The 7,500-nt window shown below is 47.8% G+C and overlaps 1 protein-coding gene across 1 annotated transcript in view; it reads left to right on the top strand.

Moving 5' to 3' along the window:
- Nucleotides 1–7,500, top strand: part of chpt1 (choline phosphotransferase 1) — a 45,975-nt gene that overhangs the window by 9,037 nt on the left and 29,438 nt on the right. The window lies entirely within an intron of this gene.

Here is a 7,500-nt window from a genome sequence, read left to right on the forward strand (position 1 = left end):
TAGTTGCAATACCTTCTCTGGCCACCATCCTACACAGTGCTCTTTTTAAACTCCAGCGTGTAAAGTGTTAATAGTCCACTATCTACTCCACATGATCTCATTAAACTGAGTCTGTAATTAATTAAACGTCCTGAAGCCGCATCAGGCATCAGGCTCAGGCGAACATCTGTCAGTCATCAAGCGGATTAATCAGAGATTAGAGCAGCAGTCAGGCTTTTATTCTGACATCTGAATGTCATCAGCCTGAGACTAGAGATGCAGGATGGCTGGGATCAGGACTCTTATTCTGACATCTGCTGGTAATCAGGGTGAATTAGGACTCTTATTCTGACATCTGTTAGTAATCAGGCTGAGTGGGCTGCAGTCTGATTAGAGACATTCCCCGTTTTCAACCTCAGTAGCGGCCCTCTACATTTTACACACAGAGGCAGACAGACAAAAAAAAAACTAGGACAGACAAGGCCAGACAGGCAGACGTGCAGGCAGGCAGACTCTCTCACGCTACCCTGGCCACGCCATCCTATGCACTTCTACCCAATGATTTTGGCTCCGCACATAGTTTGGCGAAACCCTTCTATCTCGGTTAGCTCACTGTTCTGCCAATCAGCAAACAGTTGAGAGTGGTGACGCAGAACTCGCGCGCGGAGTCCATTACTGCATGCTTTTGTAACACTATATCGTAACAGCCATGCTAATAAAGCACAATTTTAATTTTAAGTTGAATTCGTTAAATTTTATTGCAAGTTCAGACCATCTCCCACCCTCCACGGAGACGGATTCCTCTTAGCTTTCGCCAGACTGATTGACGTTGTCAACAGTCGGCTTTCGCCCAGGCTGCTCTCTCGCCCCCAAACTCTCAACACTGCTCATCAATTTCTTTTCTGCTGTCGCTTTTCTCTTTTCATTCCCAACACTGTCAGTAGAAAGTTATTTTATTTGACTTAGTTTTCTTGGGGTCGGGGAGGGCTTTTCGTTTTGTGAAGGACTTTGTTTGTTGTCATTTGTGATGTTTGTCAGCAGGTAGACAGCAAGGGATATCAACTGGGGACAGATCGAGAAGCAAACGCACAACATGGAATCAGGACACACAGATGTAGACCCCTGGACATGTGCCAACGGTGTGTGTGTGTGTGTGTGTGTGTGTGTGTGTGTGTGTGTGTGTGTGTGTGTGTGTGTGCGTGTGTGTGTACTAGGCCAGCTTTGTGTGTGTGTGTGTGTGTGTGTGTGTGTGTGTCTGTGTGTGTGTGTGTGTGTGTGTGTGTGTGTGTGTGTGTGTGTGTGTGTGTGTGTGTGTGTGTGCAGCACTAAGAGGTCAGTGGGAAGTGGGTCAGGGCTCTGGACACAGCAGTGTGAGAGGCAGGAAACAGGGGCCTGCCGTGTGTGTGTGTGTGTGTGTGTGTGTGTGTGTGTGTGTGTGTGTGTGTGTGAGAGTGAGAGAGAGTGTGGGAGTGTGAGAGAGAGTTTTTGTGTGCGCGTGCGTGTTCGTGGGTTACATCAGGGCTTGTTGACTGAGAGAGCTGCCTGGTGCACTAAGGTGAAATCAATTTCCAAAATGAAAGTTGAGGCCAGACCACATGCTGATGAGAGCTCAACTCTGATTGGTTGACCAGACCAGGTGCTGATGAGAGCTCAATGCTGATTGGTTGGCCAGACCAGATGCTGATGAGAGCTCAATGGGCATTGGTCGAGGTCAGATCATACATTGGTATGGTGATGTGTCAAGAGCAAGGATTGGTGGAAGACATTGTTGTCCATGATTAGGTGCGATCGAGATACCGCAACGGCTGCATCCGCATTTAGACAGCAATGCATTCTGGTTCAAAAAGCTGCATGACGGTTAGATTTCCTGTCAAACTTCAAAAATTCGGTGATGTTGCGTCGACGAGGTGACATATCACATGCTGTCAAAGTATCGCGGGATGAATGCGACTGCAGTCAGATCTTGCAACCTCTGCAGTGTGTATATGAGTCTTGTCTTACACCTCAACACAAGTTTGCGCAGGTCCTCACTTCAGCTCCTCCTTACTGCCTGTCCCCCCATTCCTCACACGTGGTGTGTTAGTAGAGCAAACTGGTGCGAGCTCATCGTCTCGTTCATATTTGTGGCCGACTTTAAATGCGCTGTTTTAATACTCCCCACATCGTGACAACAAGTTCTCGCTCATGTGCTTTGTCTACATCGATCGACAAAAATCTAAGTCGTATGAACTTATTAAAGGGGTATGCCACTATTTTGGGGCTTAATACAGTTGAAATCGTTGGCTGGGGTTTATAAAGGTGGTAAAGTGTCTTATTTTTCATGTTAAGCGTTGTCTTCCTTTAAGACAAGTTAAAAGAGGGAATATGTCGCTAAGCTAGTGAAAGTCAATGTAACCGTGTAGCATTGTAGCATGCAATTTGTCTTAAAGCAAGACGACGCTTAACATGAAAAATAAGACACTTCACCACCTTTATAAACCCCAGCCAACGATTGTAACTGTATTAAGCCCCAAAATAGTGGCATACCCCTTTAACTCAGCTGATTGAGAGCTGGGCATGCCTGGGCGTGGGCAGGGCTAGTGCAGAGTGACATGTTGCAGGACGGATGTTGTGGGCACTGAAACAGCATGCAGGAGCACGGCTGGTGCGTTGGATGGGCAATAAGACGATATTAAATCGTGAATCACAAAATCGAGTACAAGATCGTCTCGAATCTGCCAAAGTGGAGAAATGCTATTGATCGTCTTGCAGTGACGGTGTTTGCTATCTGCTGTGGCCTTCTGCATGGGATGGCTGCTGTGGCCTTCTGCATGGGATGGGATGTGGCCTTCTGCAGGGGATGGCTGCTGTGGCCTTCTGTATGGGATGGTGCTGTGGCCTTCTGCATGGGATGGCTGCTGTGGCCTTCTGCATGGGATGGCTGCTGTGGCCTTCTGCAGGGGATGGCTGCTGTGGCCTTCTGCAGGGGATGGCTGCTGTGGCCTTCTGCAGGGGATGGCTGCTGTGGCCTTCTGCATGGGATGGCTGCTGTGGCCTTCTGCATGGGATGGGAGCTGTGGCCTTCTGCATGGGATGGCTGCTGTGGCCTTCTGCATGGGATGGCTGCTGTGGCCTTCTGCATGGGATGGCTGCTGTGGCCTTCTGCATGGGATGGCTGCTGTGGCCTTCTGCATGGGCTGGTGCAGACTAGAGCTGCCTTCTGCATGGGATGGGAGCTGTGGCCTTCTGCATGGGATGGGAGCTGTGGCCTTCTGCATGGGATGGCTGCTGTGGCCTTCTGCATGGGATGGCTGCTGTGCTGCCTTCTGCATGGGATGGGAGCTGTGGCCTTCTGCATGGGATGGCTGCTGTGGTCTCTGGGCTGCAGTGTGGTGGTGATGTTGGGAACAGAACTGCTCTTGTTCTGGAAGTAGATGGACCAGATAACTCATACAGTACAGTAGCTACACAGACACTGGAGATCTCTCTCCTCCACTCTCTCTCTTCCTCTCTGTTTCTCTCTTCCTCTCTGTCTCTGTCTCTGTCTCTCTCTCGCTCTCGCTCGCTCTCTCTCTCTCTCTCTCTCTCTCTCTCTCTCTCTGTGCCTTGTTCTTGTGCTTTCAAATACAGCAGCCAGCCAGACGTTGTCGTGCCGCTGCCTGACTGAGGCTGTTTGTGTCCAGCAGAAAGGGGCGTGTGATGGGTGTGTGTGCGCGTGTGCATGTGTGTGTGTGTATTGTGTCTATTGAAAGCTGTGTGCTAGCCTGTGTGTGTGTGTGTGTGTGTGTGGGTGTGAGCGTGTGTATGGCTTTTGATATTTCACATGTAGTTTCCTCCTTCTGGGCTTTGTGTGTTTGTTTGTTTGGAATTCGTCATTCTCGTTTGTCCAGTTTTTTATTCCACAGAAGTGGAGGGGGAGTGATTATTGGCTATTCAGGGTTGTGGCGTGACATGAACTCTGTTCGTAGTACTGTGGCCTGTACTACAAAGCTGGTTCAGGAGTAAACCAGGTTAGGTTAAGAGGTAAATCACCTAATAGAAGAGCCTGGAGTCCTCATTTCTTATACAGTACATTATATAAATCACAGCCACAGCTGAGCTGAAGTAGCGTTTACATCCACACACCAGCCGGGAGACAGAGGAGAGAAGAGGAAGAGGAAGAGGAAGAAGGCTCCAGACTCCAGGCTCTTCTATTAGGTGATTAACCTCTTAACGTAACCGGGAGGCTCTTCTATTAGGTGATTTACCTCTTAACGTAACCGGGAGGCTCTTCTATTAGGCGATGTACCTCTTAACTTGAGCTGCTTTACTCCTGAACCAGCTTTGTAGTATACCCAAAAATACTGGATAAGAGCAAGATAACGCAAAACAGGCCCACATAATGCAAAAGTGTAGTGTTGGTGTTGTGTGTAGTGTAGTAAAGTACATAGTGTAGTTGTGTATTGCTGTAGTGTAGTGTAGTGTTATTTATTGTTGGAGTCATAGATGTGTTGTGTTTGTGTTTGTGTTTGTGTTTTGTGTTGGTGTCATGTATAGTTGTATTTGTGTTTGTGTTTATGTATATTGTTTGTCCTGTTTCCAGTGTGTGTTTCCTTTGTCGGTAATCCTTGTTTTCAAAAGTTCAACTCCATTGAAAAATGGGGAGGGTTCTTACTTTGTGGAGGCTACCCTGTAAGCCTCGGCCTGGACTGCAGGTGTTCTCAACGCGCAGCAAGGATTGAATGTCCAGCCAAAAAATCCCTTTGGGGTTGTTCCCCTTTTATTGCAAAAAACTTTAATTTAATACAAAAACTACATCACCTCTGTGCTGTTGTGCTGTGCTGTATATTAAAAAGATAGGTTCACATTCGGCTGGCACACGGCAACGGTAAGAACCGTGTGTTCCCCAGTCCAAGCCGTCGTTAAACCCTAATCATGGGCACCTGTAATTATACCCATCACTAAGTGAGCTACCATAACAGTGAAGTGCTCCCCCAAGTGCCTAAATCTAAAACTACGCTAAAACCTGCCAATAGGTGAGAATAAAATGGCTCCTACAGTGTTTGTGTTGTGTACATCTTGTTGTTTCCTGCTGGCCTCAGGAATGCTGAGCTGTCATTTCCTGTCTGAGCTTTAGGAATTCCTCTCTGTTATCTCATCATTTCCTCTCTGTTATCTCTCTGCCCCTTTCTCCTCTCCTCTCCTCTCCTCTCCTCTCCTTTCCACTCCTCTCCTCTCCTCTCCTCTCCTCTCCTCTCCTCTGCTCTCCTCTAGTCTCGTCTCGTCTCGTCTCGTCTCCTCTCCTCTCCTCTCCTCTCCTCTCCTCTCCTCTCCTCTCCTCTCCCCTCTTGTCTAGTCTCGTCTCGTCTCGTCTCGTCTCGTCTCGTCTCGTCTCGTCTCGTCTCGTCTCCTCTCCTCTCCTCTCCTCTCCTCTCCTCTCCTCTCCCTTTTCTCTCCTCTCTTCTCCTCTCCTCTGCCTTTCCTCTCCTCTCCTCTCCTCTCCTCTCCTCTCCTCTCCTCTCTTCTCCTCTCCTCTCCTCTTCCTTTCCTGTCCTCTCTCGGTCTCTCAGCTGATGTGTGAATGTAAAGGTCACTTCAGGTCAGTTGTGGCTGTGATAAGTGTGTGCGTGTGCGTGTGCGTGTGCGCGTGCGTGTGCGTGTGCGTGTGCGTGTGCGTGTGTGTGTGTGTGTGTGTGTGTGTGTGTGTGCGTGTGTGTGTGTGGGTCAATGATGTGTCTTTTTTGGGCTCAGACGTCAGGTGGTACAACTACAGTTAATTAACTAGTGATTGGTTATAAGACGTCAGGTGGTCTGGTTAATTAACTAGTGATTGGTTATAAGACGTCAGGTGGTCTGGTTAATTAACTAGTGATTGGTTATAAGAAAAAAAAAAACATTGATTTCATCCATCCAATAGTGGCATTAGCGGTGGTTGCACCACCCTGGCTGTGCTACTGCTAAACGCCACTGACCCAAAGAGAAATAAAAGTGAATTGACTTGGCTCTCCCTAAGTTTAAGCTTATTTATTTTATTTATTGTCCTTTTTATTAGTTATTCTCGTCTCCTTTTACTGCTGTTTGGTATCCTTGGTCTTGTGGAACTGAAGTGATCCTGCACTAGTTCGACACTATGCGTTGAACCCATTCAGAGGAAACAGAATACATATATATGTATATGAAGAGCTCTTTTCCAAAACGCTATATCCACCATTTTTGACTTTTTGCATTTTAATATTGGAATTGACTGATAAGTAGTCTTATCATCTATGTGTGAATTCTTGCCATTCAAATGTTTTGAGAACATGCTTTTTAAACCTCTATAAAATGCATTTTGTAATGCAATTCAACGGAATGCCCAATACAAAAATGTCAATTTCCCAACATTCTATAAAATGGATATATCTCATTTTGGAAAAGAGCTCCTCATATACTGTTGAACCCGCCACCCACCAGTCACCGCTCCAGTTGGGGCACAGCACCATAGCGCTGAGCTAGAGGACCAGTCCGATTGCTAAGCGCTACTTTTACTGTAGCTGTATGAGGCTTCGGGAGGGAGGTTTACCGTTACTGCATGAGGCTTCGGGAGGGAGGTTTAGATAGCATAGCGCTACTGTTACTGTATGAGGCTTCGGGAGGGAGGTTTAGATAGCTCAGCGCTACTGTTACTGTTACTGTATGAGGCTTCGGGAGGGAGGTTTAGATAGCTAAGCGCTACCGTTACTGCATGAGGCTTTGGGAGGGAGGTTTAGATAGCTAAGCGCTACCGTTACTGCATGAGGCTTTGGGAGGGAGGTTTAGATAGCATAGCGCTACTCTACTGTTACTGTATGAGGCTTCGGGAGGGAGGTTTAGATAGCTAAGCGCTACCGTTACCGTTACTGTATGAGGCTTCGGGACGGAGGTTTAGATAGCTAAGCGCTACCGTTACTGCATGAGGCTTTGGGAGGGAGGTTTAGATAGCATAGCGCTACTCTACCGTTACTGCATGAGGCTTTGGGAGGGAGGTTTAGATAGCTAAGCGCTACTTTTACTGTAACTGTATGAGGCTTCGGGAGGGAGGTTTAGATAGCTAAGCGCTACCGTTACTGCATGAGGCTTCGGGAGGGAGGTTTAGATAGCTAAGCGCTACCGTTACTGCATGAGGCTTTGGGAGGGAGGTTTACCGTTACTGCATGAGGCTTTGGGAGGGAGGTTTAGATAGCATAGCGCTACTCTACTGTTACTGTATGAGGCTTCGGGAGGGAGGTTTAGATAGCTAAGCGCTACCGTTACCGTTACTGTATGAGGCTTCGGGACGGAGGTTTAGATAGCTAAGCGCTACCGTTACTGCATGAGGCTTTGGGAGGGAGGTTTACCGTTACTGCATGAGGCTTTGGGAGGGAGGTTTAGATAGCATAGCGCTACTCTACTGTTACTGTATGAGGCTTCGGGAGGGAGGTTTAGATAGCTAAGCGCTACTGTTACCGTTACTGTATGAGGCTTCGGGAGGGAGGTTTAGATAGCTAAGCGCTACCGTTACTGTATGAGGCTTCGGGAGGGAGGTTTAGATAGCTCAGCGCTACT

Source organism: Engraulis encrasicolus, chromosome 15 (assembly GCF_034702125.1).
Source record: "Engraulis encrasicolus isolate BLACKSEA-1 chromosome 15, IST_EnEncr_1.0, whole genome shotgun sequence".
In the NCBI taxonomy this organism is placed as follows: Eukaryota; Metazoa; Chordata; class Actinopteri; order Clupeiformes; family Engraulidae; genus Engraulis; species Engraulis encrasicolus.